Genomic DNA, 27,941 nt, shown 5'->3' on the forward strand with positions numbered 1-27,941 from the left:
GTTCACAAAAATATGCCTTTTCACTTTGGCCAGTTGCCCCTTTTACCATGATATAGTCATTTCCCAGGGGCATCAAAGCTTGGTTTAAAACCGAATACGTTGCCCCTGTGTCAACCAGAAATTCTACTTTCTTTTGCTCCTTCCCTAGCTGCATTATAACCAGTGGATCCGCTAGGGTGGATTCCCCCAGTTCCCATCAGTCTTCCTTCACATGGGCCACTATTCTTCCTTTCTGATTGTTTCGTCCCTTCTCCTTATTTTTCCGCTTTTCTGGACAGTCATCTTTCCAGTGACCAAATCTTTTGCATAACGCACATTGATCCTTGCCTAATCGAGGCGGTCCTCGCCTGGGTTTTCTTTCTTCTTCCTCCCTGACGACCGCCACCACCCTTCTTTGCCCCCGTTTGTAATCTTCCTCTCTATTACTGAACACTCTCCATGCCTCATCCAGCAATGCTTCCAGGTTCCTACCTTCTGTGGGACGCAGCTTTTGGAGCTTGCGCCTAATATCTCCTGTAGACTGACCCAAAAATAAAGAAACTAGTTGTTGTATTCCTACCTCTGACCCAGGATCCAACGGTGTATTGCGGCGCATTACGTCCCTTAGTCGATCCAAGAATTCGGATGGTGACTCGGAAGGACCTTGTTTGATTGCATATAGTGCTGACCAGTTTATGGTTTTGGGAATGGCCCTTTTCCATTCCTTTTGAAATCCACCCCTGGTACGCCTGCAATTTTTCCATATGTGCAGACCTATTTGCATCCCATTTTGGATCCTGAAGGGGGAGGTATTCTTTAACATCTCCTCCTGTAGCTTTATAATGATCTTCAGCCAAATCTCCTGTAGTCTTTAAAATTAATTGTTTTTCTGTTTCTGTCATATATTCTAATAACAACTGTATGTCATTCCATTCGGGGTTGTGTTGTTTTACAATAAACTGGAAATGTTTAGTTACACTTACCGGGTCATTCCTGTAATCTTTGGCAACCCTTTTCCATGCCTCTAAATCGGTAGTGGGAAAAGGTACCTTAATTAGCATCGTTCCGCCCTCAGGCCTTACCACCTCTGGGAAGACTGTTAGGGCAGACTTTTTTCTGGTATGGGAGGATGCAGGGCTGTCCGGAGGAGTGGAGGTTCTGTCCGGGTCCGCATCCTGTTCTTGTGATCGAGGGGGAGGCTTAAGCAAATCAGTTAGATCTTGTTCTGATGCCTGGTGAATTTTATTTATTTTAGTACACCTTTGTCCAATACTACATGCCGAGCAACACCGCCTCAGTTTACCCTTAAGTTCTTTGTTATTCTCCCGCTCGAGGGCGAGTACCATAGGGTCCTGTGGCGGCACCATTCCACAGTCCCTTTGCCACTCCGGGTAGTTTCGGAGGGTGAAAAACATATCTGCATATGACACTTCATCCCATTTTCCTTCTCTCCTTAAAAACAACATTAATTGCAAGATAGTGCTATAATCAATTGACCCATTAAGTGGCCACTTAGCTCCATCTTCCAGCTTATAAATTGGCCACCATTGATTGCAATACTTATGAGAGTTGTCTTATTCTCTGTACCCCCGGCTCCAACCATATCCCTCCAGTGTGTCAATATGCAACCAAGGGGGCTCTTCCTTAAAATATCCTTATTCTGAGTGTTACCCATTCCTCTGATTCCTTATCCTTATCTTCTAAATTGTTTCTTTGTTAGCGGTGGGACTTTTGTTCTAATTTCCATGCAAACCTTTTCTTACAGGTTCTTACAGTCTTTTCCCAATCTTCTTCCCAAACGTCCCAAATCTCTGGGATTAGGTTTTTCTTTCCACATACAAACTTTACTATTTCGGATTTTTGATGAGCCCTTTCCCAATCATAAAACCGTAGGATTTGGGGAAAGCACTTCGGACATTCAGCTCTCCGCCTTATAGATAAACAATACCACTTTTTCTCACAAGATGTACATTTCAACAGGACCCAAGCCGAATGCCAATTTTCACATAATTTGTTAGTAAGCCCACACACAAAACAAGGGATCACCCCTATATGTCCACCAATAAGGGGGTTTGAAAAGGTATCTGGGACAGGTTGTTCCCAATCTAGGGCTACTATCTGTCCAGCTGGTGTTAAATACACTCCTCTCAATAAAATTCGTTCCTCTCCCCTCCTTATCCAATTCCCTCCTTCGTTTAAATATTCCCAAGGTTCGAGCCCAAACCACTGAAGAAGTGACTCTCTCTGTCCTGCCACTTTGATGATCAGCCAGACCCCTGATACTTAGGAGATTGACTAAATACCACAGCGGCCCAACTTACACATTTCAAAACATGTACAAATCTTACAAACGTTCCAAGCGCTTTGTCCGTCTCTGGCCGTGTTCCTCGCGGAATCACGGAACTGCAAATCAGGACTCCCACTCGTTTCACAGCGGCGCTATGTCTCAAACACCCGTACACACACACAAATGCTTCTAACATAAAATACCCGGGCGTTTCATAGATAAAGCATACAGTTCATGCTCTAGTTATCCCTTCAGCAGCTGCAAAGTATACCACAATTTGAGGCTCGCTTACCCTTCTCCTGCTTCTTATACAGTCATTAGCAGGTCCATCCTGGCTCCCGATGCCGGGATGCAGCGAGAACCTCGGATTCACTCGATCTACTCCCAAGATCACTAGCGGCTGCTCTATCGGTCAGCGAATCCCCTTATTACCGTATAGGGTACCCTCCTTCCATACGGGGACTATGCTGTACGCCAGTCATCACTGCGCGGTTTACCAGCGGCCCCAGCCAAGCGTGGGCGTCCCCTACGACTTACTGGCCCCCTTGTTAAACATACCGTTTATCCGCGGCTTCAGGAGGTCGTTGTCTACTCCCGCGGTGAGCGGCTGGGAGTGGGGGCTCCTCCGAGGAAAGTACTCGGGGCGCGCCTAGGGGCGTCCGCTCCGCAATCGATCCCGCAGCCGAGCAGAGTGTCTCCTGCCTGGCTCGCCAAAATGACGTGCGGAAAACAGACTCCACAACCTAGAAGGTTATAAAGTAGGTATGTTTATTCAGCGCTGGGCAGCACAGGGGGTCGCCCCACCACAATCATGCACGCCAGGGTACTTAACTTACAGGGGTTATATGCAATCAATATATACATATTCATTACATTCCTTAGAAAAGGTGGTCTTACGGTAACGAGTTCCTGGAAGTCATTTACATAGTCCAAGCATGCGCAGTAAAATTAGGGTTAGGGTCTTTTCCTTCTCCGGTGGTCATCCATAGTCTTCTTCACTGTGTCCGTTAGTTGAACTCTGGGCTTCCTTTGTCTATATATGGTCACTTAATTAACTCATCAGTTCCTCAACTCTTGGAATGTAACGAGGCATCAGGTTATCTTGTCCTTTAACACTTATCCCTTCACAGTTGTTCATTGTTAGTGATTTACATAGGACAGTTATCTCATCACAGGTGTTACATAGGAGGCCTAACGAGCCAGCTCAAGGTCTATCCTCTCTTATCAAGTGGGAGGATGCACTACAGTAAGGTCTCAGTCAGGAATTGTTAGTTAGTTTAGTAATTCAAGGATCCTGTTATCTATGCAGCCTTTGTAACTTCTGCTTACAATATTTGTTATGCTTATAACAGCATCTTGTCTATCCGAGTTGCTAGCTGCAAAAGATTGCACTAGCAAGCCAGACAATGGCTCTGCTATTAACCCTTAAGTGTTAGTTCCCTCTATCACTGGAGGGAACCAGACAGCACTGCCACCGTAAGGCTTCACGTGCAGAGGGGCCCACTGGCGCAGGCTGCTGTACCTGCTGGCAGAGGTGGACGAGGCCGATAACGGGTTGGTAAAAGTGATCATGCACTCCAGCACCTCCCCTGCCAGGAAGACGGGCCTGCGGTCCAGCTTGGCCAATACCTCAATCATGGCGTGGACAGCTCTGCTGCACATCTGCCAAAAAAAAAAAACAACAGTGGGCATGGAGAGAGGGCTGGGTGCTGTAACAGCAGGGGAATGGCAACAGCCAGGCTGGGCACATGCACATGGGGAGGTCAGGGAGAGCCCCAGCTCTAGACATAGCACACAGACACGTACAGGGGTCAGGGACAACCCTGGCCTTGCACATACACACACGGGGGGGGGGGGTAGGGGCAGAGACAGCCCCCCCGCCCCCCCCCCCGAGGTGTACAGGGGAAACACGCACAGCCCTGGCCATACACATACATGCACACACACCCCCACCCCCACACAGACGTGGGGGGGTCAGGACATACTGCTGGGGGTGAGGGACAGCCCTACCCCCCCCCGGGGCTCAGGGACGGCCCCGACCTCAAACACACAAACATAAACACCCACGAGAGGGGCCAGGGACCGCCCCGGCTCAGCGCGCAGGAGCGCACGCCCCCCGCAGCCCCCGGCCCCGGCCCCACTCACCGCCCCGCGTCACTCCGGGGCCGGCTTCCCTTCAGCCGCTCAGCGGCTCATCCCGACCCGCTCGGCGGGGCTCGGGAACTGTCTCTCGGGCTCCGCTCGGCAGCGCTCGGTCGGGCGCCCTAGGGATTGCGGGTCGCGCCGGCGGCGGGGCGGGTCCGGGTTTCCGGATGCGCTCGGCAGCGCGTGGGGCGCCGTGCCCCGGGGGCGCGGGCGGCGCGTGCCGTGGCGGCGTGCGCGGTGATAGAGGGCGCGCGCGGGGTAGGGGGCGGCGATGGCAGTGCTGCTGATGTGGTGGTACGAGGGTGCGGCGCTGGGCCGCGTCTGCCTGGCGCACCGCTTTGAGGAGGTGCGGCAGCCCTACAGTGCCGCCGATGTGCCGCTCCGTGACGTCCTGCGGCACATCGGCCTCGCCTTGCGGTATGGGGGAAAACAGGGACCGGGGCCATCCCGGGAGGGGAGGCGAGGGGTAGGGGGTGTCCCGGGGGCAGGGCGTGGTAGCACCGTGCCGCACCCGAGCACCCCGGTGCTGGTGGGCGGCTCGCCCCAGGGAGGCACTGCGATGCCCGGTGCGCGGAGGGCAGGGCGCGGTAGATCACAGAAGGCCCTGGGCTGGAGGGAGCTGCTCTCCTCCTGCCCCGAGCTGCTGGCACCCACCTGCCTCCCAGGTGCCAGCACTGGTGCAGACTGGCCGAAGCTGGCTTAGGGGCAGCACCCAATGCTCGGGCTCCCCAAAACTGAGCAGGAGCTGGGAGGGCTTTGGGCATTGCTTCTGGGGGTGAGGTAGGTAGGGAGACTCCCATCTCCCACCCCTGAGGCTTGCTGCTGCCCATCACTGCCTCATCTTCCCTGGCCAGTGTCAGGTGCTCAGCCCCTTGCATAAGGCACCTTTTGGCAGGTGGAGATTAAACTTGAGGTTAATTAGGAGGATTTTGAAATGCCATGCATTATAGCAGGTTTGGGAATGGGGACTTCTCCCGGAGCATAGCAGGGCTGACTTTGCATTAGGGTGAGCTGGAAGTAACCAGGAAAAATGTGTGTGGGAAACAACAGTCTTATTTTAACCTTTAAAACCTCTGCCTGGGTGCTGGCAGTGTTTGTGTACCTATCAGGCTGAACGTTGAAACCGATGACAGCATGATTTATTTCCTTGTGCTTGCTTTGCATCTCCTGCCTCCATTTTCTGAGCCCTTTCCTGCTCCTGCCCTCCCTCTGAGGGCCGGGAAAAAGCGTTTGGGGCGGGAAGCTGTGCCTTGGCCCTGCTCGATGTCCTTGGAGGTTACTGCTTGTAAAGCTTGTTCGTGCAAAGCCTGATGAAGGGGCAGATAGCGGATCGCTTCGGGGTGCACGGCATGCCGTTCTGACCTGAGACATCCCCGGTGCGAGTCTGGGCATCAGGGAAGGGAGAGTGTGGGTCGTGTGCGGGAGATAAAGGCTGCTGGAAAAGCTGCCGCAGCAGGTTGGGGACGAGCTGAGCGTGTGGGAAGGTGTGAAGTTCTGGTGGGGTGAGCAGGGAGAGGTGATCGCCTCTGCGCTGGCTTGGGGAGGCCACTCCTGGCCTGTTTTCATTGGGGTCTCAGAATGGAAGTGGCTTGTATCGGTCCTAGAAAAAGGTTTTAAGGTTCAAAAGACTGGCTTTTAAGCAAGAAGCTAAAAGTCAAACTACTGCCTCTTCCCTTGTACAAATTTAGGAGACAATTTGGTTGTGATCTCAAAATATTTGTGCAGGGCAAAGCTTCCTTGCAAGGAGATTTCAGCCTAGAGAGCAGAGGAGAGGAAGAGCCAGGGCCGTGAGAAATACCTGCATGGGTTTGAATTAAAACCCGAGGGCAGTGGTGATGACTGGCGAGGGGTGGTTAATGTGGGGATGCAAGGAAGCATGGGAGGCTGTGCGCTCCTGGTGTTGGCAGGCATCCACGTGTCTGCCTGGCAGAGGCAGCCAGCTGATGGAAACCTGCGTGCTGATGCTGCCAGAGGAGCCTGGAGCTCGGTCCCATGGCACAGTGTGTGGATCTGAACCTCTGGAGCCCTGCATGTTGGCGTGATCTCTCCCAAATGGCCAGTGATGAGCAGCAGCCCCTCTCTCAGGGGCACCCGTGCCAGTGGTGCTCTCAAAATCTGGCATGGCTTGGAGCACCAGAAGTGCAAAGTTGCCTGGTACAGGCACTCGTACCTCCCAAGATGGCTGGGAGTGCCTTGGGGTTGCTGTATGTCTTTGGCCGAGGAAGTCTAGGACCTGCAGAGGAGCCACCACATCCTGGGTTGACGTGGTATCATGTTGAGTTAAACCTCTGGCTAATGGGTGTTCTTTCCTGCAGCACCAGCCCCTGCTGCAGTTGGCATGGCCAGGGGTGTTGACAGCCCTGGGGTGGGATTTTGTTAATCAGGGCTCATCAGGGTAACTCCTTTGTGGGGACACCCACAGCTGCAAATATGGAAAGAAAAGGTTGTGCGAATATTTAGGCTGCAGCAGGTGCTGGGGCTGGCGGGGCAGGAGGAGAGGTGTGGGCAGGTTTCCGCAGAGGTGGCTGGTGTGCCCTGGGAGAGGGTTACAGCATGAATCCAGAACGTCTGGGTGATGTCTGGACAGGTTTTAATTCCACTGCCAATTTGAAGGGAAAGAAATGCCCTCTGGCCCTGGCAGGGCTTTTGGTGTTGCAGAACATGAAGACTTTCTCCTGGTTATTTTGCAGCCCTGGGAGAGCTGTTAATAGCCAGCAATTAGGCATCGACCACCTTCTCCTCTCTGCCTGTGCCATGTGGGAAGAAACTGGCAGACGGCAAAACAGCTCAAGCAGTGGCTGGTTGTAAATCACAAACCTCTCCCGCTGCGTGCTCCTGGAAAAAATGCTTTTTGAAATCCCTCCATTGCCTCCTTTCCAAGGAGCCAGGATGCCCCACCAGGCTGTGCTGCAGCTGCTCTGCCTGGGTACCTTATTTCCTGTTGCCAGAAACCTGCTGGGGAAGCAGCTGGGTTGGTTCTCTACATTGGGTTTAAAAAAAAAAAAAAAAAAATTTCCTTGAGAGAGAGAGCATGCTGCCAAAACCTCACCTCGGCAGCATAAAGCCAGGGCTGTCTCGGCTAGGAGAAGAACAGTTGCAGCAGATGTAGCTCGAAGACAGCAGCAGGCCCCGATTCAGGGCAGTCGTGCATGACAGGCTGGTTCTCTTGGTGCCCTGGACCTCTGCAGGCAAAATGTCCTTAAACAGTCAAATGTGAAGGTGAGTACATAGGAATGGAGAGCAGGCTGCAATTGGGTCCCATGACTGCATCCCAGAAAATCTCATCCTGAGAGGGATTTGGGGACCTTAAAAGTTGGTGAATAAAGGTGAATGTCTGGTGACCATGCAGCTGAAAAGGCAAGAGTGGGTTGTTTTTGCTGGGGAGGAGTGTGTAGGAGCAGGGGGTGTTGTGGAAGAGCCTCTCCCCCTTGATGCCCCCATCCCCTTGAAGCTAGGGGTACATGTCCCAGGGGGAATAGTGCTCACTCATTGCCCACTGCCTGGGCTCTGCATCCTGTGAGCTGCTGGAGCAGGACAGGCTGTGGGCTCCCAGCTGGGGTGGCTTTCTCCTCTTGGCGGTATGGCACCAGTGCCCGTGGGTAGCTCAGGGATGTTCCCCACCACAGGGGCTCCTGTGCCCACCTGGCACCTGGGGCTGCAGAGCTGCCACTTGGGTCTTGCCTGTCTGTTTGCTCAGGGAAGTTCAGCAGCTTCTTCTAATCTGGTAGCTGGTTTCTGTATGCTAATTGTCTCCAGATGGAAGATTTAATTTGGGGTGGTTTATTAGCAAAAGCCAGTCCCTTACGAGTGCTGACATGGGAGCTCAGCCCTGCTCCTCTTGCCTGGAGTGGTGCCGGCACACCCAGGTGTGGGTGTGCCCCTGTTTGGGTGTCTCTTAATTTCTCACCCAAAGGCCTGGGAATCATCTGATGGGCAGTGCCTGGCTGCACAGCCGGTGTGCGAGCAGAGGTGAGTCCCTGGGATCCTGCCAGCTGCAGACAGCAAGCATCACCTCCTACAGGGCAAGGCTGCCCTGTGCCATCTGCCCCCGGGGATGTGGCAGGGCTGTGTGTGGCAATGGGGACATGGAGGTGGAAGAGCAAGGCTCACATCCCCGGAGCAGTGTATGGCTTCTCCGAGCTTGTGCCTCTGTTCTGAGACCTTCCTTAGCAGGACGTGCCCTACCAGGTGTGGTGGTGGTCCTTGTGTGTGTTGCCGCTTCTTGGTGGGGCGGCTGGGAAAGCTCCCTGCATGAGCTGGGAGCCCTGCTCTCTGGTATTGGAGTGCTCTGTTTTCACGCTGTGCCCTTGCAGGCAGCCCTGGGCTGCCTGAGCTCTGCCCGCTCATGTCTGCTGACTGATACACACTGCAGATGGATGGCAGGGGATGTCACCCCACGCGCTCTGGAACACAGGTCCCCATTGTACATCTCTACAAGAGGGGCAGCTGCAATGTGTGCCAGTCACATCCTCCTGTGCAGTGATGCCAGATCCTGTCATCTTTCATACCTCTCCTTCCCTTGCTTGCAGATATTTCAGGTGGTGGTACAAGAAGACCCGCATAGAGAAGAAATCTGCCTTCATTGACCTCTTATGTGCTGTTCCTCTACAGCAGATCTACAGTCAGCCTCCAGTTTGGGCACTGGGGTGGTGTGGGAGGCAATGCCAGCATTTGCTGGGTGGGCAGGGATTCACGTGGGGCTGTCAAAGTGCTAGAGGGGGAGAGTGGGTCAAGTCGCTTCTGGGGTGTAGGCAGTGCTGAGGGGCCTCTGGAGCTGCACAGGGGGGTTGTTGGGCCAGATCCCACTGCGGGGAGGAACCAGGGTGCTAATTTCAGGTGTTTCTGCCAGGGTGCCTGCTGGGTGGGATTGGGGGAGGCACCATCACCCGTGGCTGGCGGGGCGAGTTCTGCCACTGGCAGCTGAATCCTGGCATTTATCACTACGAAATGGTCGTTGCTGACCAGGTAGGTGCAGTAGGGCTTGGACGGCGCGTGGGGTCTGCAAGGGGTGTGAGAGGCACTGCAGCAGCCTGGGTGGTTGAGGCATCTGCTCTTGGGCTCATCTCATCCCCTCCACATGCTCCTCTCCTCTCCAGTTCACGGTGTACCTGTGTTGCAAGGGGCAGATGGTTTACCAGCAGGTCCTGTGTATGGAGAGACCCAGTGCTCTGCAGGGCTGGAACTGGGGCTACTGCGGCCACTGTGCCTTCTACCACACCCTGTACCCCTGTGCCTGGATGGTCTATGAGCTCCCGGGGCAAAACGTGGTGCTCACTTGCTGCCAGGTCTCTCCTGTCATCCCCCATGACTATAAGGTAAGGAGGTGATGGCCCCGTGCTCACTGCAGCCTGTCCCATGGGAGCACTGGGCTGCGGCAGCACAGCTCTTATGGAGCAGGTTGGCAGGGACTTTGCAGAGCTGCCTGCGTGGGAAGGGGAAAGGATTAGCACGGCAGAGATGGGACTGTCCTGTGAGATGCTCGGTGCATCCTGTTTGGGCAGCAGAGGCTTGGAGCTGGTGAACTTTTGGCCCTCAAGCATTGCTCGTGCATCCAGGGATGCTGCAGTAGAGGAGTTCCTTATCTTGTTGCCTGAAGATGACTGGGCTTGCTGCTTTGTTAATGTTCTTTCCCAGCCTGGTCATTTCTGTCCCAAGACCCTGTCCCTAGTGCCAGCTGCCACCCAGGTGTGTAACAGCAAGACCCTGGAAGGCTTTGCCCCTCCTAGGGTGGTTGGTGCTGGGAGGAGTAATCCCTTTTTCCCTGTGCTTAGCTCTGGCAGCTGCTCCTTTCCCCTCTGACCTGTGCTCTGACACTTTGTCTTGCTTGTTCCCTGCCTTCGGTTTTGTCCTGTGGCCATCCCAGCTCCTGCCTACCTGGAATGGCAGGTCCAGAGCTGTGGCCTTACTGCCCAAAGGATCTGGTGTTAATGTTTTAGGAAACCCTCAGCCTGTACTTGTGGGTTGGTTTGTCAGCTGGGTGCTCCTGAGAGTGTTTTAGCTGGCTCTTGTGTGCCGTTCCCAAGGGAAGAGCTGCTTATTAGCTGGGCTTTCCCAACGTTTCCCCCATCTCTGCTCAGCGATGCTCCCAGGCAAGAGGAACCCCCACAGCAATGCGGAAGGTCAGGGACGGCAGCAAGGGATGCCTTGCTGCTCCTGCTTGCTCCCAGCCCTGGGTGAAGGCGGCAGGCTGTGCTGCCAACACACCTGACCTTCCTCTTACAGGCTCATGTGCTTTGCTGGGGTAGCAGCTTGTTGAGCAGATGGGTGGTGAGACACCCGTCTGAGCCTTAAATGCTGCTTTCCATCTGTGCATTGCCTGGTGTGGGGGTCTGCTAGCCCAGGGCTCGTGATCTGAATTTTGTATTGCCTGCCCCCCAAAATCCTCTGCTCCCGCTGCTGCTCCCCAGCTTGGCAGTGGACTCCAAGATCAAGTTGTTCCTGGTGCTTTTGCTCCCGCTGCATTCCACATGGTCTGAGAAGTGATGCTCCTGACGGCTAACTGCAGAGCACCAGCCCTATATGTGGCATTGTCTTTCTCTGCCAGGACTCCAGCCTGCCAGTGGGAGTGTTCATCTGGGAGGTGGAGAATGGGAGGGACAAGGATGTGGACATCTCCATCATGTTCAGCCTGCAGAATGGCATGGGAATGAAAGAGGACAGGAGTGGAGGGCACTGGAACGAGCCCTTCACCTTTAAGAAGGAGGGCGAGCGGGTTGCTGGAGTCCTGCTGCACCACCGCACGCATGTCAACCCCTTCACCCTCGCCATCTCCGCCTGGGAGAAGGTAACGGGCTGGCACTGGTGCTGTGGATCCTGCTGTGGGGGGGTTGTACAGCCCTGCTGAATGTGGGGGGGCTGCTTCCAGGCAGCCAGTAAAGGATGAGTGTGCAATGTGCCATGGGTTGGCACCAGTCCCTGGCACTTGCCTGACTGCTAGGGCAGGAGCGGGGATGTGAATTCCCCAAGGGCACCCTCTTTGGGGGTGGATGCCAGAAGCAAAGCTGTGGGTGAAGCTTGTAGGACAGCAGGCAAATAGATTTGGAGTTAGCATTGCTGGGCAACATGTGGGGAGTGAGTTTGGGGTCCCAGGACCGTTGGGGAGGTTGCTGTCCCCCACCTTGCACCTGCCCCTCAAAAGTACCAGTCCCTCATGTGGTCTGGGGCGGGGGGGGGGTACTCATGTTGCCAGTTCCTTGGGAGGAGCCCTTTTGGTGACACTCTTCCCCTCCCCAGGCTGGCATGGGAGTCACCCACCTTACTGCATTCAGTCCCATGGGATCGGGTAGAGAGGTGTGGCAGGGCAGGACCTCCTGCAGGACAGCAGGCTGGATTCCCCTGCCAGTGAGTACCTCTGTCCTCCGTGGAGCAGGGGAGCATGTGGCCATGCTGATGGTGGGACATGGGGCACCAGCCTCGGCAAGCCAAGCAAGGGCGGGTTTCCCTTCCTCTGACTGCCTCCAGGCCGTCACAGGAAACTCTCAGTGATGCTGTGGCTCATTCCCAGCTTTAGCCTGTGTCTGAATTTCCCGTTCCTTGTCACGCTGTCCTCGCTGTGGTTCTCCAAAAGCTGTTGGTGCCACTTCAGGGCTGTTCTCGGCTATATTAATTGCATGTGCCAGTACCTCGTTAGCATGCAACCATGCACAGAGTGAGTGTCGTGGTTTAACCTGGCAGACAGCCAAATACCACACAGCTGCTTGCTCCCCCCCCACCCACCCCCCACAGTGGGACGGGGAGAGAATCAGAAGGGTAAGAGTGAGAAAAACTCGTGGGTTGAGATAAAGACAGTTTAATAGAACAGAAAAGGGAAAATAATAACAATAATGACAGAATATACAAAATGAGTGATGCACAATGCAATTGCTCACCACCCGCGCTGACCGACAACCAAGTAGTGATCGCTACTTCCTGGAACACATCTACCATTCATATACTGAGCATGATGTCACATGGTATGGAATAACCCATTGGCCAGCTGGGCTAGCTGTCCTGGCTGTGTTCCTTCCCAGCTTCTTCTAGAGCATGGAAGCTGGATGTCCTTGACTAGTAGACTACTTAGCAACAACTGAAAACATCAGTGTGTTATCAACATTCTCCTCGTACTAAATCCAAAATGCAGCACTAGGAAGAAATTTAACTCTATCCCAGGCGAAACCAGGACAGTATCCACCCCTTAATCTATACCATTTACATCATGCCTAGGTCTCACATTTTTCAATACATTCCAATTAATCACCACCACATTTCTTGTCTTTATTTTTAAATACACAAACACAGAGAGAGATATCATTCCCTTAGTCTATGGGCCATCCCTCTAAAATGTCCACTGAGTTCATTTAGTCCATGACTTTGGGCTCCATCTCTCATAACAGTCTTCCAGGGCAGGAGAGATGGTGTGTGGTGTTGCACTGTTGTATCCTGAAGCCAGTTCTGATTCCATTGTCGCTGCGCTCGTCCAGTTCTATCATCGTTGCACTTTGCTCGGTTTCATCAGAGTTAGTTCATTCTTCATTAATCTGGGTGATTTTCACTGCTATACCATTGATAGCAACCATAGAAATAATGATATACAATATCGTATAACAATTAACATCATAAAATTCAGTTCATTGGCTATTTTCACCCAAAATCAAATCCCCTTGAGGTACACACAGGACTTGCCCATCCTTTCGCATCACCCACCAAGTGCACCCAGGTCCTTGAGCAAAAGCAATCCCACGGATGGGTTTTCCTTTGCCAGAGGCAGGAGTAACCCAGACTGTCTTCCCCAGCATATTCCTTATGTGCACGAGAGGGACTTTATCTCCAGCTACAGTATACAAAAGTTTTGATTGGGCAGGGCCAGCTCGAGTGACAGATCCCCTAGTGTTGACTAACCAGGTGGCCTTTGCTAAATGTGTGTCCCAATGCTTGTATGTCCCACCACCCATTGCTCTCAGCGTAGTCTTTAGCAGTCCATTGTATCGTTCGATTTTCCCAGAGGCTGGTGCATGGTAGGGGATGTGATAGACCCACTCAATGCCATGCTCTTTGGCCCAGGTGTCTAGGAGGGTGTTTTGGAAATGAGTCCCATTGTCTGACTCAGTTCTTTCTGGGGTGCCATGTCGCCATAGGACTTGCTTTTCAAGGCCCAGGATGGTGTTCCGGGCAGTGGCATGGGGCACAGGGTATGTTTCTAGCCAGCCAGTGGTTGCTTCCACCATGGTGAGCACATAGCGCTTACCGTGGTGGGTTTGTGGGAGTGTGATATAATCAATCTGCCAGGCCTCCCCATATTTATATTTCAACCATCGTCCCCCATACCAAAGAGGCTTTACTCGCTTGGCTTGTTTGATTGCAGCGCATGTTTCACATTCATGTATAACCTGTGCAATAGTGTCCATGGTTAAGTCCACCCCTCGATCACGAGCCCATCTATATGTTGCATCTCTTCCTTGATGGCCTGAGGCGTCATGGGCCCACCAGGCTATAAATAATTCACCCTTATGTTGCCAGTCCAGATCCACCTGAGCCACTTCAATCTTAGCAGCCTGGTCCACCTGCTGGATGTTTTGATGTTCTTCAGTGGCCCGACTCTTGGGTACGTGAGCATCTACGTGACGTACTTTTACAGTCAGGTTCTCTACCTGGGCAGCAATATCTTGCCACAATGCGGCAGCCCAGATGGGTTTACCTCTGCGCTGCCAGTTGTTCTGCTTCCACTGCTGCAACCACCCCCACAGGGCATTTGCCACCATCCATGAGTCAGTATAGAGATAGAGTACTGGCCATTTTTCTCGTTCGGCAATGTCCAAGGCCAGCTGGATGGCTTTCACCTCCGCAAACTGGCTCGATTCACCTTCTCCTTCAGCAGTTTCTGCAACTTGGCATATAGGACTCCATACAGCAGCCTTCCACCTCCGATGCTTTCCCACAAGGCGACAGGACCCATCAGTGAACAGGGCATATTGCTTCTCATTTTCTGGTAGTTTGTTATACAGTGGGGCTTCTTCAGCACGTGTCACCTCCTCCTCCTCTGGGGATATTCCAAAATCTTTGCCTTCTGGCCAGTCCGTGATCACCTCCAAGATTCCAGGGCGACTGGGATTTCCTATTCGGGCTCGTTGTGTGATCAGTGCGACCCACTTACTCCACGTAGCATCGGTTGCATGATGTGTAGAGGGGACCCTCCCTTTGAACATCCAGCCCAGCACCGGCAGTCGGGGTGCCAGGAGGAGCTGTGCTTCAGTACCAACCACTTCTGAAGCAGCTCGAACCCCTTCATATGCTGCCAATATCTCCTTCTCAGTTGGAGTGTAGTGGGCCTCGGATCCTCTGTTATCCCCGACTCCAGAACCCTAAGGGTCGACCTCGAGTCTCCCCTGGTGCTTTCTGCCAGAGGCTCCAAGTAGGACCATTCTCCCCGGCTGCGGTGTAGAGCACATTCTTTACATCTTGTCCTGCCCGGACTGGCCCAAGGGCTACTGCCTGAACTATCTCCCCTTTAATTTGTTCAAAGCCTTGTTGTTGCTCAGGGCCCCATCTGAAGTCATTCTTCTTCCTGGTCACGTGATAGAGGGGGCTTACGATCAGGCTGTAATCTGGAATATGCATTCTCCAAAAACCCACAACGCCTAAGAAAGCTTGTGTTTCCTTTTTGCTAGTTGGTGGGGACATGGCTGTTATTTTGTTGATCACATCCATTGGGATCTGACGACGTCCATCCTGCCATTTTATTCCTAAAAACTGGATCTCCTGTGCAGGTCCCTTGACCTTACTTTGTTTTATGGCAAAGCCGGCCTTCAGAAGGATTTGGACTATTCTCTCCCCTTTCTCAAAAACTTCCTCTGCTGTGCTGCCGCATACGATGATGTCATCAATGTATTGCAGGTGTTTTGGGGCCTCACCCTGTTCCAGTGCGGTGTGGATCAGTCCATGGCAAATGGTAAGGCTGTGTTTCCACCCCTGGGGCAGTTGGTTCCAGGTGTACTGGACGCCCCTCCAAGTGAAAGCAAACTGTGGCCTGCACTCTGCTGCCAAAGGGATGGAGAAGAAGGCATTAGCAATGTCAATTGTGGCGTACCACTTGGCTGCCTTTGACTCCAGTTCGTATTGGAGTTCTAGCATGTCCGGCACAGCAGCACTCAGTGGCGGCGTGACTTCGTTCAGGCCACAATAGTCTACTGTTAGTCTCCACTCTCCATTAGACTTTCGCACTGGCCATATGGGACTGTTAAAGGGTGAGCGAGTCTTGCTGATCACTCCTTGGCTCTCCAGTCGACGAATCAGCTTATGGATGGGAATCAGGGAGTCTCGGTTGGTGCGATATTGCCGCCGGTGCACTGTTGTGGTAGTGATTGGTACCTGCTGTTCTTCGACCCTCAGCAACCCCACAACAGAAGGGTCCTCCGAGAGACCGGGCAAGGTGGACAGCTGTTTAATTTCCTCCGTCTCCAGGGCAGCTATACCAAAAGCCCACCGGTACCCTTTTGGGTCCTTGAAATACCCTCTCCTGAGGTAGTCTATGCCAAGGATGCACGGAGCCTCTGGGCCAGTCACAATGGGGTGCTTCTGCCACTCATTCCCGGTTAGGCTCACTTCAGCCTCCAGTGCAATTAGCTCTTGGGATCCCCCTGTCACTCCAGAAACACAAATGGGTTCTGACCCTTTATAGCTTGATGGCATCAGGGTACACTGTGCACTGGTGTCTATGAGAGCCTTATACTCCTGTGGGTCTGATGTGCCAGGCCATCGAATCCACACAGTCCAATAATCCCGGTTGTCCCTTTCTTCCACCTGGCCGGAGGCATGGCCCCTCTAGTTCTGGTCATAGTATCCGCTTCTCACTTCTTGCAAACGTGAGTCAAGAATTTCTTCATTACAATCCAAAGTAAGATCAGCCCTTCTACTCTGTCTGGGGAACTGTTCACTGGAAACTGGACCATCATGAGACAGGTTTTTCCTGAAAACTGGAGCAGCATTTTTCCTGGGATAACCCCCTTGTGTGATTGTTTTTCCTTGCAAGTCACGTACCCGTGCCTCTAGGATGAAGGTAGGTTTTCCATCCCACTGCCTCATGTCCTCTCCGTGGTCACGCAGGTAAAACCACAGGGTGCCCCGTGGTGTGTACTTTCTATATCCTCTCTCTTGAGCAGAAGAACGCTGACTCCTAATGGCTGAGATACTGGTCCATACAGGTGGAGAATAGGACATATCCTCTTTGAATTCCTGGACCTTCCAGGACAGTTTCTCCGTAGCCGAGACAAGGGAGGAGGAGACAGTTTCTTCGTACTCCCCGAGTCTGCTAACAACGTCATCCACCGTTGGTGCTTCTTCCACTTTCCAGCACAGTACTGCCAACTAATTGGCATATGACGCTGGTGCACTCCATACCAACTTCTGCCACATGGTTCGCGTGCACTGGACTTCATCTGGATCTTTGGGCATTTGGTCGTTGTCCAGGTCACTATAAACCACCTCCAGCATGCCTAATTCTCTCAGGTACTGGATACCTCTCTCCATAGTGGTCCATTTGCCTAGGCGATATATAACATCTTCCTTGAAGGGATACCTTTCCTTCACGCCTGACAGCAGTCGCCTCCAGAGGCTGAGGACCTGTATCCCTTTTCCAATTGCTTTGTCAATGCCCCCTTCCCTGGCAAGGGATCCCAGCTGCTTGGCTTCCTTCCCCTCTAATTCCAGGCTACTGGCCCCATTATCCCAGCCTCGGAGCAGCCAGGTAACAATATGCTCGCCTGGACGATGGCTGAAATCTTTCCGCATATCTCGCAACTCACTCAGGGATAGGGATCGCATGGTTTCCATCTCGTTTATGAGTTCTTCCTCTTCCTCCTCCCCTCCTCGTGATGGCCCTGCTTTTCCATCATCCCTTTCTAAACGACCTGACCTCCGCTTCCAAGATTTCCTCTTCTGTACAGGGGTGACGGATACCAGCAAGGGTTGGTCCTCTGGTTCAGCTGTAGTGCCTGTTGCTGGGGTTTGGGTAGCTGCAGTGCTTGTCGTGGGGGTTGGAATAGCTGTAGTGACTGTTGCCGGGGTTTGAGTGGCTGCAGTGCCTGTGACGGGGGTTGGAGTACCCGCGGTGTCTGTCGCCGGGGTTTGAGTAGCCACAGTGCCTGTCGCGGTGGTTGGAGAAGATACAGTGACTGTTGCTGGGGTTTGAGTAGCCACAGGGGTTGTCGTGGGGGTTTGAGCAGCCACCGTGTCTGTTGCCCGGGTTGATCTCCCGCCGCTCGCCACTCCCGGGACCCGCCGCTCTGCCTGCCCCGACGATGCGCGGCCGTTCGCCCTCCCTCTTTTCTTGTTGCTGAGGGTTGATCTCTGGACAGTATTCCTGAATAGTTGTTTAACCCTAAACAAGGCCTGAACCACATTCAGGAGACATAGCAATATGAACACGCTTGTTTGAACATCCCAAGGATATTCAAAATTCTCAGGGAATAGTGTGGACATGTTCGTGAGGAGGATAGAAGAAAAAGGAGTTTCTGGAGATATGGAAGGGAAGATGAACAAGTGGGAGAAAGTGTCCCATCCTGTCTTCCCCTTAAATTCATTCTCCGAGGAGAAAAAAGTGCAATTACTAATAGTTTCTAAGAGGTGGTTCCCGAGGTACAGAGATGACGGCAGTGCTGAGTACAGATACCAGATCAGACTTGCGACCAATAATCTTATCACCTCATAAAACAGCAGCAAAATGATAATCTTGGCCCAGTTCCGAATAATGATAAACAGCACAAAAGGGAACACATACTGCAAGCAAGGTATTACATGACCCAACATTGAGAGCCAGCCCCACAACTTTGAAAGCCAATAAATCAACGTTGTGACCAATCAATATGATGAATGCTTATAACAATTTTGCCTTAACACTCTTTGGTCAGATCTATCGCTATCTCAACCCTTCGAGCCCCATGTTGGGCGCCAAAAAGGACTGTCGTGGTTTAACCTGGCAGGCAGCCAAATACCACACAGCCGCTCACTCACTCCCCCCCACCCCCCGCAGTGGGATGGGGAGAGAATCGGAAGGGTGAGAGTGAGAAAAACTCGTGGGTTGAGATAAAGACAGTTTAATAGAACAGAAAAGGGAAAATAATAATGATAATAAATTATGATAGAATATACAAAATGAGTGATGCACAATGCAATTGCTCACCACCTGTGCTGACCGATAACCAAGTAGCAATCGGTACTTCCTGGATCACGCCTACCATTCATATACTGAGCATGACGTCACATGGTATGGAATACCCCATTAGCCAGCTGGGCTGGCTGTCCTGATTATGTTCCCTCCCATCTTGTGTACCTAGCTCAGTCAGTAGGCACGGGAGCTGTCCTTGGACTAGGAGGGCACTTAGCAACAACTGAAAACATCAGTGTGTTATCAACATTCTCCTCATACTAAATCCAAAACACAGCACTAGGAAGAAATTTAACCCTATCCCAGCCGAAACTAGAACACCCCCGTTTTTCCCAGGGTCACTCTATGATCTCAGGAACTCCTGATAAACTTTGGCCCTCCTGTAATGAGTTGGGCAGTGAAGCGTCCCTTGACTGTTCCCAGAACTCTTGCATGGCCGAAGTGAAGAACAGCACTCACCGTACCAGAACTTTCGTTATCTAACCCAGGTCGGGGACAAAGTTGGGGATAATCCGTCATTCCCTGACACCCCTATCTGAGTTGTAACTTGAGTGGAACGGCACCATTGTTGTTGAAATCCTGGGAATTGTCATGGATGACTAAAGCCAATCATCTAACAAACCTATAAACAGTGGTCCTTAGTGAGACCCTTTGAGCTCTCCTGGACCGCAGCAGGCTGCACCCAGAATCTCCCTCTGAGCGGGACGCCTCTCAGAGTTCACAAACTCTCGAGTTTGTGATATTCGGAGGACCACCGGGACCTGGGCTGAAACACTCCTCACCCGAGACACTCCTTGGGGCTCAACCCTTCGTCCGTTGAGAAATGCCAAGGCATTTAACGTGAGTATTTCACAGACTCGAGAGGAATTTTTAACAGTTATACCTTTATAAATTTATCTAGCTTTAGGCCTCTATAAACTTATCTATTTTTGGTACCATATTCATATATATGAATTGATTTAGATCTTTTGTGTATGTGTGTGTGTGTGTATTGATTTAGATAATCAATGATAAGCACAATCTGTAGTTAAGCTGCTTTAGTAGTTGTAGTAAAATTGACTACCTCACTTTGTAACTGCCAAATTAGTTAATGATTAAGTGTTGTTAGAATCTTATTATCTACCTCAAAACTGTGAATGAACTTTAAATGGCTGCTAAACACATATAATCCCTTAGGCATAAACCGTTGCCCAGGTCTGAGGCTAGGGGTAGATCCAGCCGCACCTAGGCTCCTCTCTGAAAAGGAGTTTAGAAAGCAAGGGGGTCTACTCTGAACCTCGTGACCCAACAGGAGGGCCTTCCTATCCCCTTTTGTATTAGACACAGACCGTTGTCCAAGTCTGAGACTAAGATTGGGTCCAGTCGGATCTTTTCTAAACCTCGTGACTCAACGGGAGGGTCCCCCCTTACCCTTTTATCCTCAATCTCTGTACAAATCATTCCAACACAATTCTGATATGATTTTCCCCTGTGTATACTTAATCTATGTAATAAGTAATAGAGTGAACCTTGCCATCAAATTCTGTTAAGTCACGTTTCTATAAATTTCTATTAAAATCACTTTTGCTGATACCTTTGCCAGTGATTCTTTAGGCGGCCACAAAACCACTCATTCGCAACACCTGCTCAGGGGAACTGCTCTGCCACAGACTCTTTTCACAGCATGATTCGACAGCATTTGATGACAGGAGAAACTTAAAACTTCATTCACCCAGGCTTTTATTAGAGGGAACAGATCAAATTAGACTTTATTTTCTTCAGTCAGAAGGTATGACTTATTGGTGATTTTATATCAAATTAGATTATTTCTGGCTTTGTCTTTAAATTTTCATGGTAAAACAACATACATCGAGAGCAAAACTAAGTGTACTATACACAGCGAGTAAATAAATCATGAGAAGAATCTATACGCAGTTTAATAGAGCAGTTTAGGAAAAAAAACCTGTAGTGCACAAACACTGACATTTGGACTCCACTGGCAAACTTGCCTGATAAACTCCACCATGTAGAACTGGATGGGAGAACTTCCTTCACTGACTCCAGATTTCCAGGATAACGCAACTTCTGAATCAGAAAGTACCACAATCTGGGGCTGATAGGGCGGTCCAGGGGGCATGCACTTATCTAAGCCAGAAGAAATGCAAAGGAACAGCATTAGAGAAGCGGGTGGACTAATACACACAAAAACCCAACACCCACAGACTTAGGAATCAAATTTAGAGGCTTCTCCCCTCACCTGTTGCCCCTCTAAAATCCCACGCTTGTGGAAAAATAATAGCAAAATATTACGATACTGCACGTGACAGAGATTTAGGTGTGAGTGACTTGCTGTGTTACAGATGTGTATACACATATACTCTAGTGTAAAAAGAAAGCTTACCTTAAATGGTCTAGCAGGTATTTATCAAAGGTTTATAAGGCACCCCAAACATCAGGTGGCCGCTATCCTTTTAAAACATTAATGAAGGTTCTGACCATTTTGCTGTTACAGCTACATCCTCCCCCTCTGATCACCAACAGCTTTAGGCAAATTGAGGCTTTAACACACTCTGTCTTTACCTGTGAAATGCCTGGATAGACTCTGCCCTGCCAGTTTTGCAACAGAAAGCCATGTACGCAGCGTTACCTTGGGATAAGGTTGTCACATCTCTGGGCATGCTCGGTTATCCTTTCCCTGCCCAGCCGTATGCTCCGACGCTAATGCGGTATGGAGTGCCTGGCTTTAGATCACCAATAACAACTTCCTACCAGAATCAAGAGAAAACAAGACAAAAACATTGTGAAAGCTCTTCCATGTAACACAACGGTGCTCTAAGCTGGGCCGCTGGGATCTTACATGGTATTTTCCATGTAACCTCCTAGGAGGATTGTCCCCAGACCAGCTCAGAGGCTGTCGTGGTTTAACCCCAGCCAGCAAATAAACCCCATGCAGCCGCTCGCTCACCCCGCTCCTCCGGTGGGATGGGGGAGAGAATCGGGAGGGCACAAGTAGGAAAGCTCCCGGGTTGAGATAAAAACAGTTTAATAATTGAAATAAACCAAAGTAGAACAGTAATAATAACAATGAGAACAACAACAATAACAGAATACACAAAGCAGGGATGCACAATGCAACGGCTCACCGACCGCTAACCGTGTGTCAACAACGGCGGCCAGACCCCCACCCAACCCCGGTTTTTATACCGAGCATGATGTCACATGGTATAGAATACCCCATTGGCCAGCTGGGTCCACCACCCCGGCTGTGCTCCCCCCACCCTGGTGCAAGCACCACCCAGCAACAGCCAAAGCATCAATGGGCCATCAACGCTCCTTTCACACTAAACCCAAAACAGAGCACACCCCCCAAGCTACTGGGAAGAAAGTTAACTCTGTCCCAGCCAGAACCAGGACAGTATCCACCCCTTATTCTATACCATCTACATCATGCCCAGGTCTCACATTTTCCAATACATTCCAACTAGTCATCACCACTTTTCCTGCCTTTTTATATATGCACACACAGAGATATCATTCCCTAAGTCCATGGGCCATCCCTCTAAAACGTCCGTTGAGTTCATTTAGTCCATGACTTTGGGCTCCATCTGTCATAACACTCTTTCAGGGCAGGAGAGATGGTGTGTGGTGTTGGGCTGTTGCATGCTGAGGCCAGTTCTGGGCGCTCATCCGGTTCTATCATCGGTGCACTTTGCTCGGTTTCATCGGAGTTCATTCTACATTAATCTGGGTGATTCTTACTGTAATACTGTTAATATGGCATATAGTACTCATAGAAGTGATGACATACAGTATTATATAGTAAGTAATATCATACAATCCAGTTCATTGGCTATTTTCACCCAAAATTAAATCCCCTTGAGGTACACACCGGACTTCCCCATCCTTTCGCATCACCCACCAAGTGCACCCAGGTCCTTGAGCAAAAGCAATCCCACGAATGGGTTTTCCCTTGCCAGAGGCAGGAGTAACCCAGACTGTCTTCCCCAGCATATTTCTCATATGCACGACAGGAACTTTATCCCCCTCTACAGTACGTAGGGGTTTGGATTGGGCAGGGCCAGCTCGAGTGACAGATCCCCTAGTGTTGACTAACCAGGTGGCTTTTGCTAAATGTGTGTCCCCATGCTTGAATGTCCCACCACCCATTGCCCTCAGTGTTGTCTTTAACAGCCCGTTGTATCGTTCAATTTTCCCAGAGGCTGGTGCATGGTAGGGGATGTGATATACCCACTCAATGCCATGCTCTTTAGCCCAGGTGTCTATGAAGGTGTTTCGGAAATGAGTCCCGTTGTCTGACTCAATTCTTTCTGGGATGCCATGTCGCCATAGGACTTGCTTTTCAAGGCCCAGGATGGTGTTCCTGGCGGTGGCATGGGGCACGGGATATGTTTCCAGCCATCCTGTGGTTACTTCCACCATGGTGAGCACATAGCGCTTGCCGTGTCGGGTTTGTGGGAGTGTGATATAATAAATCTGCCAAACCTCCCCATATTTATATTTCAACCATCGTCCCCCATACCAGAGAGTCTTTACTCGCTTGGCTTGTTTGATTGCAGCGCATGTTTCACATTCATGGATAACCTGTGCAACAGCGTCCATGGTCAAGTCCACCCCTCGATCATGAGCCCATCTCTTCCTTGATGGCCTGAGGTGTCATGGGCCCACCGAGCTATAAATAATTCACCCTTATGTTGCCAGTCCAGATCTACCTGAGCTACTTCAATCTTAGCAGCCTGGTCCACCTGCTGGTTGTTTTGATGTTCTCCAGTGGCCCGACTCTTGGGTACGTGAGCATCTACGTGACGTATTTTTACAGTCAGGTTCTCTACCCGGGCAGCAATATCTTGCCACAATGCGGCAGCCCAGATGGGTTTACCTCTGCGCTGCCAGTTCTTCTGCTTCCACTGCTGCAACCACCCCCACAGGGCATTTGCCACCATCCATGAGTCAGTATAGAGATAAAGTACTGGCCATTTTTCTCGTTCAGCAATGTCCAAGGCCAGCTGGATGGCTTTCACCTCTGCAAACTGACTCAATTCACCTTCTCCTTCAGCAGTTTCTGCGTCTTGGCATATAGGACTCCATACAGCAGCTTTCCACCTCCGATGCTTTCCCACAAGGCGACAGGACCCATCATGAACAGGGCATATTGCTTCTCATTTTCTAGTAGTTTGTTATACAGTGGGGCCTCTTCAGCACGTGTCATCTCCTCCTCTGGGGATATTCCAAAATCTTTGCCTTCTGGCCAGTCCGTGATCACTTCCAAGATTCCTGGGCGACTGGGGTTTCCTATTCGGGCCCATTGTGTGATCAGTGCGACCCACTTACTCCACGTAGCATCGGTTGCATGATGTGTAGAGGGGACCCTCCCTTTGAACATCCAGCCCAGCACCGGCAGTCGGGGTGCCAGGAGGTGCTGTGCTTCGGTACCAACCACTTCCAAAGCAGCTCGAACCCCTTCATATGCTGCCAATATCTCCTTCTCAGTTAGAGTGTAGCGGGCCTCGGATCCTCTGTTATCCCCGACTCCAAAACCCTAAGGGTCGACCTCGAGTCTCCCCTGGTGCTTTCTGCCAGAGGCTCCAGGTAGGGCCATTCTCCCGGCTGCGGTGTAGAGCAAATTCCTTACATCTTGTCCTGCCCGGACTGGCCCAAGGGCTACTGCCTTTGAACTGAACTATCTCCTGTTTAATTTGTTCAAAGGCTTGCTGTTGCTCAGGGCCCCATTTGAAGTCATTCTTCTTCTGGGTCACTTGATAGAGGGGGCTTACGATCTGACTGTAATCTGGAATATGCATTCTCCAAAAGCCCACAATGTCTAAGAAAGCTTGTGTTTCCTTTTTGCTAGCTGGTGGGGACATGCCTGTTATTTTGTTGATCACATCCATTGGGATCTGACGACGTCCATCCTGCCATTTTATTCCTAAAAACTGGATCTCCTGTGCAGGTCCCTTGACCTTACTTTGTTTTATGGCAAAACCAGCCTTCAGAAGGATTTGAATTATTCTCTCCCCTTTCTCAAAAAATTCTTCTGCTCTGCTGCCCCATACAATGATGTCATCAATGTATTGCAGGTGTTCTGGAGCCTCACCCTGTTCCAGTGTGGAGTGGATCACTCCATGGCAAATGGTAGGGCTGTGTTTCCACCCCTGGGACAGTCGGTTCCAGGTGTACTGGACGCCCCTCCAAGTGAAAACAAACTGTGGCCTGCACTCTGCCGCCAAAGGGATTGGGAAGAACGCATTAGCGATATCATTTGTGGCGTACCACTTGGCTGCCTTTGACTCCAGTTCGTATTGGAGTTCTAGCATGTCCGGCACAGCAGCACTCAGTGGCGGCGTGACTTCATTCAGGCCACAGTAGTCTACTGTTAGTCTCCACTCTCCATTGGACTTTCGCACTGGCCATATGGGACTGTTGAAGGGTGAGCGAGTCTTGCTGATCACTCCTTGGCTCTCCAGTCGACAATTCAGCTCATGGATGTGAATCAGGGAGTCTTGGTTGGTGCGATATTGCCGCCGGTGCACTGTTGTGGTAGTGATTGGTACCTGCTGTTCTTCAACCCTCAGCAACCCCACAACAGAAGGATCCTCCGAGAGACCGGGCAAGGTGGACAGCTGTTTAGTTTCCTCCGTCCCCAAGGCAGCTATACCAAAAGCCCACCGGTACCCTTTTGGGTCCTTGAAATACCCTCTCCTGAGGTAGTCTATGCCAAGGATGCACGGAGCCTCTGGGCCAGTCACAATGGGGTGCTTCTGCCACTCATTCCTGGTTAGGCTCACTTCAGCCTCCAACACAGTTAACTCTTGGGATCCCCCTGTCACTCCAGAAATACAGATGGGTTCTGCCCCTTCATAGCTTGATGGCATCAGGGTACCCTGTGCACCGGTGTCTACGAGAGCCTTATACTCCTGTGGGTCTGATGTGCCAGGCCATCGAATCCACACAGTCCAGTAAACCCGGTTGTCCCTTTCCTCCACCTGGCTGGAGGCAGGGGCCCTCTAGTCCTGGTCATAGTATTCATTATTCACTTCTTCTAAGTATGAATCAGAAGTCCCTTTATTAAGGTCGGAAGTGGAATCAGCCCTTCTGCTCTGTCTGGGGAACTGCTCACTGGAGACGGGAGCAGCAGTTTTCCTGGAAGAACCCCCTTTTGTGGTTGTTTTCCCTTGCAACTCATGTACCCGTGCCTGAAGGACTGAGGTAGGTTTTCCATCCCACTGCCTCATGTCCTCTCCGTGGTCACACAGGTAAAAACACAGGGTGCCCCGGGATGTGTACCCATGATATCTCCTCTGTTGAGCAGAGGGACGCTTGCTCCTAATGGCTGAGACACTGGCCCGTGCAGGTGGGGAGCAGGACATATACTCTTTGACTTGCTGGACCTCCTGAGACAGTTTCTCCACAGCAGAGACACAGGCCCGTAGGGCGGAAGAGAGACTTTCTTCATATTGCCGGAGTTGGCCAGCCAGTTCATCTACTTTTTGTTCCTCTCCATCTCTCCAGGTCATTATTGCCAATGAGTTTGCATGTGACGCTGGTGCGCTCCGTACAAACTTCCGCCACATGGGTCGGGTGCATTTGACTTCATCTGGGTCTTTGGATAACTGCTCGTTGTTCAGGTCATCATAAATCACTTCCAGCACAGCTAATTCTCTGAGGTACTGGATACCTCTCTCCATGGTGGTCCACTTGCCTGGGTAGCATATAACATCTTCCTTGAAGGGATACCTTTCCTTCACACCTGACAGGAGTCGCCTCCAGAGGCTGAGGACTTGTGCCCCTTGTCCAATTGCTTTGTCAATGCCCCCTTCCCTGGAACGGGATCCCAGCTGCTTGGCTTCCCTACCCTCTAATTCCAGGGTACTGGCCCCCTTATCCCAGCATCGGAGCATCCAGGTGACAATGTGCTCGCCTGGACGACGGCTGAAGTCTTTTCGCATATCTCGCAGCTCACCCAGGGATAGGGATCGGGTGGTTACCATCTCATTTATGGGTTCTGCCTCCTCCTCCTCCCGTTCTCGTGATGGCCCTGGTTCATTTTCATCCCTTACCAAATGAGCTGATTTTCTTGTGCATTTTCTTTTTTGTATAGGGGCGACTGATACCGGCAGGGGTTGGTTCTCTGTCGCAGGGGGCGGAGTAGCTGCCATGCCTGCCATGGGAGGTGGGGTAGCCACAGGGCCTGTTGCTTTGTCATCAGCTGCAGAGACCTTTTCTTCCCCTTGGGGGTTCTGAGTGGTGTTAAACAGGGCTCGGTAGGTGTGGGCCAGGCCCCAGCACATTGCAGTGATTTGTGTCTCCCTAGAATGGCCAGGGTGACAGCATACTTTTTCCAAATATTCTACTAATTTTTCAGGATTCTGCACTTGTTCAGGGGTGAAGTTCCAGAACACTGGCAGTGCCTACCGTCCTAGGCATTTGCCCATGCTATCCCACTCGCCCTGCCACTCATAACTATCCAGCCTTGGGGCAGATCTCTGGATGACATTCTTAAATTGCTTACTAACCTTGGATAAAACCGAAATAATATTCCCAAGGAGCACCAATAGATGTATCTTAACTACCCAGGGATGTTCAAGGTACTGGCAAGTTATTTTAACAAAGGAGATGACATCATAGAGGAAGGTAGTGAGGGTGCCATTCTCTATTTCCTCCATAAAAAATCTCTCAGAGGAAAAGGTATAATTGCTAATGGTCTCCATGAGGTGGTCCCCGAAATACAGTAACGGCTTCATTAAAAATCCCAAATACCAAATAACCCCCAATGCCAGGGTTTTAGTAACAAATCTCCCAGGCAAAACATCTTTAATCACTGCAGAGTACAGCAGACTACAAAACCCAGCTCCAGTCTTTAACAGGTACAATAAAAACAAGAGCATGGTGCAGAACAAATTAAGATGTTAACAGATATAAATTCCTTAATATGCTCTAGTTAATCTGTCGTTATCTAAACCCTTCGCTGCCCCATGTTGGGTGCCAAAAAGGACTGTCGTGGTTTAACCCCAGACAGCAAATAAACCCCACGCAGCCGCTCGATCACCCCCCACCTCCGGTGGGGTGGGGGAGAGAATTGGGAGGGCACAAGTAGGAAAACTCCCGGGTTGAGATAAAAACAGTTTAATAATTGAAATAAAACTAAGTAGAACAGTAATAATAACAATGAGAACAACAACAATAACAGAATACACAAAGCAGGCAATGCACGACGCAACCGCTCACCGACCGCTGACCACGTGTCACGAACGGGGGGCGAGCCCCCCACACACACCTGGTTTTTATACTGAGCAAGATGTCACATGGTATACAATACCCCATTGGCCAGCTGGGTCCACCACCCCGGCTGCGCTCCCCCCAGTGCAAGCACCACCCAGCAACAGCCAAAGCATCAAT

General features: G+C 51.2%; 1 pseudogene; it reads right to left on the reverse strand.

Moving 5' to 3' along the window:
• Window positions 1-27,941, reverse strand: part of LOC142074942 (pikachurin-like) — a 172,274-nt pseudogene that overhangs the window by 74,825 nt on the left and 69,508 nt on the right.

This window comes from Calonectris borealis, chromosome W (genome assembly GCF_964195595.1).
Source record: "Calonectris borealis chromosome W, bCalBor7.hap1.2, whole genome shotgun sequence".
NCBI lineage: Eukaryota > Metazoa > Chordata > Aves > Procellariiformes > Procellariidae > Calonectris > Calonectris borealis.